Here is a 12,157-nt window from a genome sequence, read left to right as displayed (position 1 = left end):
GACCCACAGTTTGAGAACCGCTGTTTTAGAGCCTGGATAATCAAACTCCATTTTCTCTTTGCCTATGATTTATAAAGATTTGTATAATACTAAGCCATTTTTATGATTAGATGGTGGTCTCAGATTGTATCATAGTGGAATCAATTCTATAGTATATCGTTACTTGCAAACTATCCCAAAATAGGTGTATTTCCATAAACGGCTTTTCTCTTACCCTAATTTTTTGTCACCTAAGAGTGAGGGATAATAACACTTTTTTGTTTCTAATGTATGAATTTCCCATTCCTTAGTTTAATCATTTCAGTCTTCATGTCAAAATAAATAAATGTGCTCTGTGTTCCCCTTAACTGTTTTTCTCTTGTTTGTAACCAGTTTCCTTACAGTCATTACAGTTGCTTCCAAGGCCAGAAAATTTGAACTCAGTTTTCATTCCGTTCTCTAGTCTCCTCATCCATTTTCATTTCTCTATTTACCCCCATCATTACCTCTAGAATATTGCCCAGAATTGTCCTATTTTTACTTTGCATTTGTTAATTTTTTTCTATTAATCACTTTTTTCCTGCTATTTTACTTTTCTTGTATATGATTTTCTTAAATCCAACCCTCTGTGCCAGAGAACACAGAGTGATAGGAGTCTTCTTTATAATTTTATTTCAGGAAAATAATGTCAGCATTTTCTTAAGACATAATGAACAAAGCATATTTTATTGATTATGTTTTGAAAATAAGATAAGAACTTCATTATAAGAATAAAGAGGGATGAGAAGATAGAGAATAAGGGAAACAAAGAAAACAAAGTGAAAAATACAACGTGGTGAGAATAGGATACTTAAATAACGGGGAAAAAAGAGGCATGCATAGTGTGATGTATATAGGGAAAAAGTCAATACATGAAAAAACAAGGGCAGGCAGTATATGATTGTACAAGGGGTAGGGAATCCAACCCAAGAACCAACAAGAATGGGAAGTGAATAGAGACTTGGGCAAGCTTAAGAAAGGAGATTCTGCTTTTAAAACACATAGTGAAGGCTTTAATTATTCAGTCTGTGAGCTCATCAGGAGGGTGCCCCTGAAGCTCTTGGGTGTAAAATGCCTTTAGTAGATGGAGTGGGACCAAGTTGTTCAATGTATGGAGAATGGGCTGCCTGCAAAGCGACCCCAAAGCGACCACACAGCACACTGTTCATAGGTGGCCCTACTGTTCCCTGCATCTGAGCAATTCAATGTGTTAAGCTTTAGTGAAGAATAAAAAAGGCATTATATATTTTCATCTCCATGCATATGGATAAACTTTGGTAATAATGTGCTAAAAAAAAAACAACATGCTACATAATGGAACCTAATAGAAACTTTCACATGGCATTGTTTCCACCACACATAATTCATACAGAAGAAATTAGAAGAAAGCAAGCAGACATTGACTTCCTTAAGTGTTTGTTTTAGATTTTTTCTGACTTTAATTTATTCCCTTGCAGGGGAAATGCTTCTCATGTGCTCTATTGGTATTGTTCCTCAGTGAGCTTTAAGTACCATCCAGGTTTTCTTTTTCAATCTAAAATCATATTTTGTATGTTAATTTTACTCTCCATTGTTTGTTGTGTGATTTGTTTTTAATCATCATCTTTTAGAGAACTTCATTCAGGATTCAAGAACCATTATTCTTCAGTGATTTTATAATATAATGAAGCATATTTGCAACACAATATTTTTCTTAAATCCATGGATATTATTATCATATGTATTTTCAAAGTCTCCTAAAATGTCTTCGTGTAACTGAATTAAATATAGCTTAGTTACATTAAGTAAATTTAATTACTCATTACAAGTAATAACTTTAAGCTTTAGAATGTATTTGAATTGGAAAAGAATTTGAATACCTGGCTTAACAGCTCTAGTGTGGTGTGAAATTAATTTGCATTATACATATCTTAACTCTTTTTAATAAATGCATAGATGGAAGACAGAATGAGAAAGATAAGAGGCTCTGAAAACCACTTTTTAAATTTATTAATTAAAAAGGGCATTTTCCATGGTGAGCAACTGCACTAAAACATGATTACTTGTTGAAGAAAAAAATGTGCAATTATACAATAACATTAAATAATGTATCATGAAATATCTAAAAGCATTATTTCCCTAGAGGTCATATCATTTCATTATAATCTAATGTAAGCACTAGGACTACTGTTGCTAATCGTAATAAATTAATTCTGGAGTCTAATTTAGGTAATTGGTGAAAGGGGGGAAGGAATGACAGGTAATGAAGCCAGAAGTAAATGATATCAATTGATCCATTTTACCTGATATTTTTGCTAGTGTGAATTTCTAGCACCAAGATGATTTTTTTTCTTTTTCTTTTTTTGGCACTGAAAATAAAATCCAACAACCACTTAACAAATGTTAGATTATTTCCTAGAAAAAAATTATGTAAGTAAGGCATATAAAAATTTGTAAATGATACTCTTAATTATATGAATGTAGGTAACATTGTAATGTTAGATAATACATACAAATATTTTTGCCCTGCCTGGCAATAGTAGCATACAAATTCTAAGGATGGATTCTGTACCTATCTGTCCTAGTATGCTATCATTTGATCTTAATTGATCAACCAGTCTAAAACATCCAGTAGATGATATCTATAAGCTGTGAAGCATCAAATATTAAAAAAAGATAATGAACTAAAAGTGCTACCTCCAGAAAGCCTAACCGATTTTATTTCAGAAAAGCAAGCATTTAAAAATTATTGATAGATGCTTTTACCATGGAGAGTGCTCAACATTTAGATTCTAAAAGAGGCAAATTCAAACTTCTTAATAAAAAACTGGGAAGAAGCTAAAATTAACACACACATACACACAAAACTGCAACCACAAAGGGACATGGATATAAAAAGGGTAACAGGTTTTCATAAGAAATGTTTCTACATGTCAGAACAAGTAGAAATAATTCGATACAGTCAATTATTTATTCATAAATTAAGCATCACTCAATTAAATAATGTTCCTTACTTTACCCCTTAGAGATATTAAACTCATGGTTATGACATCAGTAAAATATGGGAATGAAAAATTGGAGAAACTTAATTTTGATAAATTTTTCACATTGTTCCAATTACAATATGTATAAATAAGCAATCTTAATTTTAGCATACATATAAAGAAGGATTGTATTTTGTAATACATAGATGAGAGGGAGACTATAGAGCATCATAACCTATTTAGTTCTTAAGGCCTTTAAAGGTCTAACTTTATATACAATTATGTTCAATTCAAAGCTATGAATTAAATACCTATTCCAGAATTTTAGAAGAATCATTTATATAAATGATATTAAGTGTTAGAAGGTGCACTAAAATAATTTAATTTTATATTACCTAAGTTGACTATGTAAATATAAGTGACTTCAAATCATTTTATATATTCATAACTAGTCTTAAAATTATAAAGTGCTAATAAATTTTATTTTTAATAATGTTGCACATTATTTGTTTTCATTATATTGCCTTATATGTTACCCAAGTAAAATGTCATTTTAATATGACACAAGGAGCTACTAGAAATTATCCAGACACCTAAAGTTAAAACTACTCTCAAAGTATAAAACTAGTCTGTATCAGTATGTTTAGTGAATGTTAGTGATAAATTCAGTAATCTGGTTTTTAAAAAAAGGAACCATAAGTTGAGCCATTAAACAAATGTTATGTAACACCTAGAATTTGCCTGTCACATTTCCAAATGTATAGTAGAAATGAACTGACTATACTCTTTAGGGTCTTTTGAGTCATAAGGATTCTGCTTGAATCATGATTTCAACTAAAAACATCTCATTCTTAGTGTGTATAGATATGAAAGCTATTCCTTCAGAATATAGAATGTGTTATGAAAGGAAGACGATTTGCACAAGGTTTTTAAATATCTAACAATCTAATGAGACCAAATTGGTAGTGTGTGTCCATCACTGGCTAGGGTAGAAAGTGACCTGATTCATGAAAATAAGTCAAGAGGCTATAGAGTAAGTAGATTTACCAGTATAAAGGAAATGGATGCTTCTAATGTTCATGGCTTGAGGGTATCATGAAGATTGTACAACTTATCTTCAACCCTTGTTATGATTATCTAGTTTGAAGCAATATGCTGATTTTAATTTGACTTCCCATACAATTTTGCCTAGAGGGAGTGATTGTGAACGCAAGTATCATTTTATATGTCCTACGTTAAATTAACACACTGGCATTCTGATTTTAATGATTCATTTCTGCGAGCTGGTGTCATGTAACTTCCCCCCCTCCCCAGAGTGATTAATCCACCATTACAGAAATGATGACAAATGAGATATTTGAAACCTACAGTTCGGGAGGACATGATTTCTTTAGGACAATGCTACACCACAGGACCCTTGGCAACACCCACATGGATTCAGAACTCACTGAACAAATTCCCTTCACACTAAAAATATCCACATTCACAATAATCAAACAATTTAGAAGCAGAAGACTATTAAACATGTTGAGTTTATTCCTTTCTTTTATTAATAAAGTCCCAAAGAAAAAGTGACCTGCATAGTGTGTCAGTAGAAAACAGACAAAGGAGGCTGGGCGTGGCCTTCTGACTTATTCTACCTTCCAAATCTCACATGAGTGCTTGTAACTGGCAGAACTTAGTGCATATCTGAGCCTCTAACTTGATGGAATTCTGGGGAAAAGCTTATAGCTTCTAGATTCCATAATGGTAAAGTATAAGAAAAAGAAGTTAGAATGGAATTTAAGTTATGCCATATGACATAGTAATATTTGTAAATGTCCCAGAAAAATTATTTTATATTTTCTCCAGGTAATATGTGTGAGGATATTAATTTTTCGATTGCTTGTGATAACTTTGAATTGAAACATATCTATGTCTAATCAATAGAGAAAAAAGGAAAGCAATATAAAGATACATTATAGTAAGAAGCAGCAAGCTAGAGATACATATCGCAAGAAAGATGTAAAAGTAGTTTTGAGATAAAGAACTACATGAGACATCTTGCAAAAATAACACTTATGAAAATTGAAAACACTTTAAACAGTATGTATTTTATGACATGCGCAAATTATTAAAATACTTGCACCCATATTCAAGTACATATTTATCAAATAGATTGCTGTAAGCATCTATGGGAGTGCTCCTCATTACCAACTTCAACCTGGAAACCATGGGGATGAGGGGATTCTAGAATATATATTTCCTGTCTCTCCCTCTGTGACAGAATTGTTACTTAAATCATACAAACCATCACGATCCACCCTTTGCCAATTTTGCATCCATGCACATTCCTTTTAATCATATCTAACCTTTCAAGAAAAGGCAGCATTATTCCAGATATGACATAACTATTGTTAATACCACCAAAGATCTACTTCATTTTGCCCCAAAATACATCTTTATTGAACTCTAAGTTCTAAATCATTTATTCTCTATTTTAATTACAGTCCCCTTTCATATTTTAACATATACTGAATTATCGCATAGCCACTGTTAATCCACCTTAATATTAGGTGGGAGGGAAATGGGCAAGGGGAAATCAATTGATTATATACAAATGAATACTTATCAAGTAAGAGGAGATTTATGGCTGTTACAGTACTAGATGCTGCAGTATGTGGCTGTGTTTGGATTTATATTTTCCTTTTATTCCCCATCCATTCCATGTTCTCATTGCTCTCAGCATTTGTATTTACCATTATTATTTACCCAGTGGGATTCCCAGAAGGGCCTCAGTCAATAGGCCCTGCCTCTATTGGGTCCTGAAATGTCTACACACATATTGGTTATACCTATAGGGCAGGCAGTGCACTCTCTGTGGCATCTTTTAGCACTTTCTTATCCAATTAAAAGTAACAGAAAACTGCAGCCCCTATAGTCTAGCCATGCTATTACTGGCTGAACTCTTTATATGGCTCCATTTCCCAAGGGAACCAGCTAGCAACTACTATCCCTTTGAAATTTTTGTCACATAGAAAGTTCAGCACTGATCTCTACTGTTCAAAGTTTTGTAGTTGTTTGTTTGTTTTTTAAACTCACTAATAGTTGCCACCGAAACGTGCTCAGTGAGAATAAGAGCATACTTGTGCGACTGTATATAACATTCACCTTTGCTGCCATAACGACTTATTCATAAGCCCATTATTCAAGAACTGGATGGTAGACGAGGAGGCTGACTGACATCCACAGGAAATGTTATTTTGGTCCATCTTACTAACTGAAAGTTTCATCTGTGGTGGATTTCCTGTGGTGAATTTTTACATGGGACATGGATATAATCATACTCCATGTATTTCTGGAGGCCATGTACATATTTTTAACCCAAATCTCCAATTTTTCAATTATGCTCCTTCAAGTCCCTGACCAATTACCCAAACCATTATCAATAGCTCATGAATCAGGCTAAAGCTATATCTCCGATTATTTCTCTTTCAAGCAAAGGGGATAACCTGATACACTACTTTAAGTCTTTTTCACTGGGAATACATCTTTTCCTTGCTGAGAAGTTGTACTGATTAATATATCATCTCTTGAATGGTGTCAAGATATTATGTGGAACTATATGAAAAAATTCCAAGTATTTTTCCAAGTCCGTTGGACATAGGTAATTGCCCATGCATCTATAGGTGGGGTTGTGGAAGCAGAACTGGTGTAAGTGAAATCTGAGCCATATCTCATGCAAATTATTTGTGACTGGAATCTGTCCTAAAGCTATCTTGATTGCTCCACATGAGAGTCATGTACTTTTCTGTTGTCCAACGTTATGGTTTGGTGGTTCAGACAATGTGAAGAGCATCTTAGGATGTATGGTGCGTTGATGTTTGTTGGTGAAGAATTCATTGTCAAGAATTCATGGTATATTAGGGATTCTTACAAACAAAAGAAGAGTTACATGGTGAAGAGGGCATGGCTTTTTTCCAAAACCCAAAGGAAATATAAATTAATTTTCTTACTGGGGAATGTAGAAGTCTCCTCCATCATCTCTATCAGTCATAAACATTTCAAGCCCCATTGGATCTGCAGGACCTATTAGCGAGTCATAGATGATCTTCTGTGCCAGTGTGGGTTTCCATTAATGCTGATTCTTTCTCCTTATCGTTGCTCAGTAAATCAGCTAAAGCAATGCACTCAAATGAATGGTACAAGTTACTTCCAGAATCCAAAAGGACTCACCGAGTATGGCTTCCTCTATTATAGAGAGTACAAGTTACAACTTAATTGTCTTTCATTGTCATGTGTCTCTCAACATGACACAGACCACTAGACTGTTATAAACTTCACTGAGGTGATAAGGCCTTAAATCAAGGGAGGCTATATTGCCAAATGTCTGGCACACATAAGTATTAACAGGATTTCTAACGTATTTCATTTTTCCATCTCACCAAGTTCAATCAGCATGAGGCCAACAATACAGTGTACAGTGGATCAGAATGAGGCCTCAAGTAAAGGAAAGATAATCACAATATGTAAGGACTAGATTAAGACAGAGGTGGTGAGCCAACATAGCTCTGCTCTAAGATATAAACAAAACAAAAACATAAAAGCATTCTCAGGATTAATAGAAGCATACCAAGTACTGCGAGAGGCATTGATTTGCTCCTAGAAAGAATCCACATCTGGAATACAACTGCAGTTGGAAGAAGTTTCTGAAAACCCACTGTAATTCTTTTACACAGGGAAAATAGGAGTTTGGGAATGTGACTGTAATATCCACCTTTGTATCCTTCAAGTCTTTGATTGTGATATTAATCTATGCAAGTCTTCCAGGGTGTGGTATTATTTTCGGTTTACTCTTTTGGTAGGAAGAGGGATTTGCAGGGGCTTGTACTTAGCCTCTTCCATCTGATAGTCCACACTTCATTTATCATGGAACTAATGTGGGGATCCTGACAGCTGTGGAATTTATCTGTTCATATTGTTCATCTAAGAATTGGAGAAAAACCACAGAGTAAGTACATGACCTATCAGGTACACTGTGAGATGGACCAAGACCAAATCTCCATTTATCACCTCACTTCCAATAACCCCTACTCACATTTGCAGACCAGAGCAGGGTTTCAAGTCCCAAGGAATTAACTTCAGCTCTGAGGCAGTGCTAAGTAGTCCCTGAAAATATTTTTATTTTTATTTTTCCAAAACAAATCCATTCTGGCAAATGGGTTTAGGTTTCCTTGAGGAAGTGTTATACTGTGTAATTGTGGCAATATTTTAAAGCCATTGCTGAAGTGGCCTTTGCCTCTATCTTTCATGAAGATTTGAGATTGGAATTGGCTCAGGTCTGGGAATTGAAGTGCATGTCTATGACTGTTTCATCCCAATATCAAAGAGGTCATTACTGACTTCAAATCTACTTAGAATAAAGAACTAACTCTAGATTATCATTTTTAAAGATTTTCCCTTGAAACAATTTCTTTTAGCTAGAGATGTATTGGTAAGTGTTCATTTAGGAATAGAGAAGTCTTTCTACTAATTAGAAAAGGTAGTGATTTTAATACATAGGAATAGATGCTTATTCAATCATTATAATGACTGGAGGAAAGGTTAGGAAAGCTATTATAACTAAATATCTTAGCTTGTTAGTGAAAAACCTCAACTCTGGGAAGCTTTGACAAACAATGTCAGTCTGCAACAACAAGGCAGGCGATTCACAAGGGGTTAACCTGAAGAAGTAAATATCTTGAGCCATGCCACAAATGTGGCTGCCATTACCTCTGGAAAACAATGGCTTGTCCTCGGAAGACTTTAAGCTAGAACTATAAACATAAGAAAGCTATGGCAAATGTAACACCTCTGTAATTGGGAGGAGGCCTTAACAATTGGTAGTGATGATGCTGGGTTAATAACCAATAATTCGTGACAAATATAAAATATGGCCCAGAGGGCTTTCTAGTATGTTTGTACATATAGAATAATGATTTTCCATTTGGAGGTATATTTGTTCTTTCTTAGAACTGATCATCTCATATTATTACGATTAAATTTCAAATTCCTGTACAATATATACTTTAAGAGAAGAAGAACCTTTTGTTTTATTTATTGATTTGCTTTTAGAGTTTAGAAGAGTGCCTGTTATTTAGTAGTTTATAGATAGATAGATGATAGATAGATAGATCCATCTAACCATATGTATGAAATTAAATCTGGGTAAAATTCTGATGGTTAGACTATATTTGCTTATATAGGACTTAAAGTTATCTTTGCTAAGCCATGGCAGTATATAAAGTACACCTGATCACATTCCTGATGTTAGCCTTTCAAATATCTAAAGATTTATTTTTCTGGATCTAGTTCACTGAATGCTAAATATCTCAATTCTTTGGAAATATATCTCACATGATATGAGTCTAAATCACCATTATAATTACCTTTCCCTTAAATAAGCCAAAGTTTTCCAATATCTCTTGTAAATCTTTCTAAATCAGAGTTTCTGGAACTAAAGGACATAGTTTTAAATTGTTTCAAGCAGAGTGTTGTTATTATTCACCTTATTCTACTGTACACACACACACACACACACATGGCTTGGCAATCATTTCACAGTTGTTTAATAGTGAATATACTGTCATGCAAAACACATGTTTTGTTTTTCAGTAATGTTGCAACTAAGTCATACACACCTCTTTTTGTAGATCTGTAATTAGCTTTATGGTCTCAAATATATGAGAATTAATTTATCTCTATTGTAAATTTCATTTCTGAAGCAAATGTGGCACTGATTTTGAGCTAAAATCTTTCACATCCCAATGTAGCACTGCTTCCTTAGCATCTAGGCTCTTGGTGGCAACAATGAGAGAAGTCAGCTATCATCATTCATAACCCATGAAAACAAATGAAACAGTGGTTGACCCTGTCTATTTCGAAGAAAAATTGTGTACAATACAGTTCTCTTGACATCAGAGGAAGCTCAAGGAAAATGAACTTAAAATTGACAGAAGAGCAAAGGAGGCTCAAAGCAAAGAAGCGAGGCTTCATCAAATGAAGTTATACAGAGAAAAAGAGAACAAGATTTTGTACATTAAATTTTACTGAAGCTAGAGCTAGCAATTATTTTGACTAAAATAATGGTTTGAGGCTGTAGAGCATTTTGTTTTGGGAATATTGTGAAAGAAATTCACAGACTAAACAAGGCGCAGTTTTGTGATAAAATGTCTACTTTGTTTTATAATTGTGTTTTATATTTAAATGGTTTGAATGAATTATGGGCAATATTCTCTTTCAAACAAGGCATTTATATTCTGTTTTAAAATATTTTTTTTTGCTTTTTGTTTAAATTACATCTGAATGTGCTTGTTATAGTAAAAGATTTCTGTTAGTCAACAGAAAGACCAAACAAATTTCCACTGAGAATACTGCAATTGACAATGAAGTATTTGGTGGACCCATTCATCACATGGCAATACACAGATGATTCATATATGGGTCTTTGGTGCCCCATGAAGATAAACAGCAAAGAAAGTTATGGATGGCCTGAGTGTAGGGTTAAAAAAATGTCCAAAGAGTATTGGTTGGTGATTTATTGTTTTAATAACACTCGATGATTTGTCAAACTCTTTTAAAGGGCGCTTCTCTTCTTTCATAGAATGTGGCATATTGCAACCATGAACTTCTATGCTTTCAAAATACACAGAATTCCCACTGATACCCTTCATCTAATGGCAATTTTCCAAAGAAAGAGAGTTTTATTTCCTATGGCATATATATATATATATATATATATATATATATATATATATATATATATATACCCTGATGTCCATACCGCCCCAGAGTAACCAATTTATAACATTTCTGTTAGCTATTAGATACACCCCTCAAGGTTTCTAAGATGTCTGAGTTAGAAAGCCTTCTTAGAAGCAGCAAATATGATTCCAATGACATTTTCAGCGTGAAAGATGAACTGGTTGTGTCACAAATAGGGCTCTCCTATAATTAGTATCCTCATTAAATATTTTACTGCATATTTAATGCAGTGTTTTCCAAATAAGTTATCATCTTTTTTCTATAAAGCACTTTTACAAGTAAAATCCTTATATTTAAATGTTTTGGATGTATTGCCTTCGTCTTGTTATTTTTATGTTTCTCATTTGTCTCTAATTCATGAGAAGCACAATGAAGATAAAAGAATGTATGTATAAATGAATAAAGTACTACCAAGGAAACTTCGCATGATGCATTGTAATTCTTTGCAATGTATGTGTTATAATTGCAAATTTAACATGTACATATAAGTGTAAACATAAATGAAAAAATAATACACTATTGTGTATCACATTCCATAATTATCTAATAAGATCAAATTAATACACTTTTGTCAAGCTGGAAATGAATATTTTAAAAACTAAAACACAGTGCCAGAGATCTAGTCTCTGGCTCTGTATGTAAGGAGCTTAAAAGTTGCCACTCTTTCCAAACAACAAATAAAAGGCTAAAAAGGATGAAAAGTCAACAACTCTTTATGTATTCATAAGAGAGGGGAGGGCAAAGGGAAAACCACTGTCCTCAAGATTAGGGAGACAGAGAGACAAATACAAGGAGCCACGCCTTACCTGAGCAGAGACTCACAAGTGGAAACCACCCCAGGAACCATCCCAAGATCAGAAAACTTGAACTATAATTGACAAGTCGATGGAGGCTCAGTGAGAACAATACTGGAAGCCAGGTAACACAGTCATAAGTGGACCTGCACAATATTGTGTGATTTATCTCCACCTCAGCCAGGTTCCCAAAGAAATTTTTGGAAAAACTCCCCTCGGGCTTCCAGCAAGAGGACAGGGAATAGAACCATATTTAAATACTCCAGAACACGTTGATTTTCTTAACAAGGCCAGCCCACAGGGGAAACCAGTTAACTAGGACCTAACCAGCTGGGGTATTATCAGAGCCTAACTGACCTGAAATGATACTTTATGTAAGTTGAATCCATAGAGTGTATATATATAAATTTCAAATTTTATTAGAAAATAAGTTATATTTATAAATAAATAAGTAAATAAATCAATGGAGCTTACTATGGGCATGGCTTCCCAACCTTTTAAAACTCAAAAAAGGGTTATATATGGGATATATAAAGTGTAGATGTTCACAGAGCATATATGTGCATGTATAAATGTGTATATATATATATAATTATCAAA

Source organism: Hipposideros armiger, unplaced genomic scaffold, assembly GCF_001890085.2.
Source record: "Hipposideros armiger isolate ML-2016 unplaced genomic scaffold, ASM189008v1 scaffold_353, whole genome shotgun sequence".
Taxonomy (NCBI): Eukaryota; Metazoa; Chordata; class Mammalia; order Chiroptera; family Hipposideridae; genus Hipposideros; species Hipposideros armiger.
The sequence above is the reverse complement of the archived record's forward strand: the minus strand, read 5'-3'. Positions refer to the sequence as shown.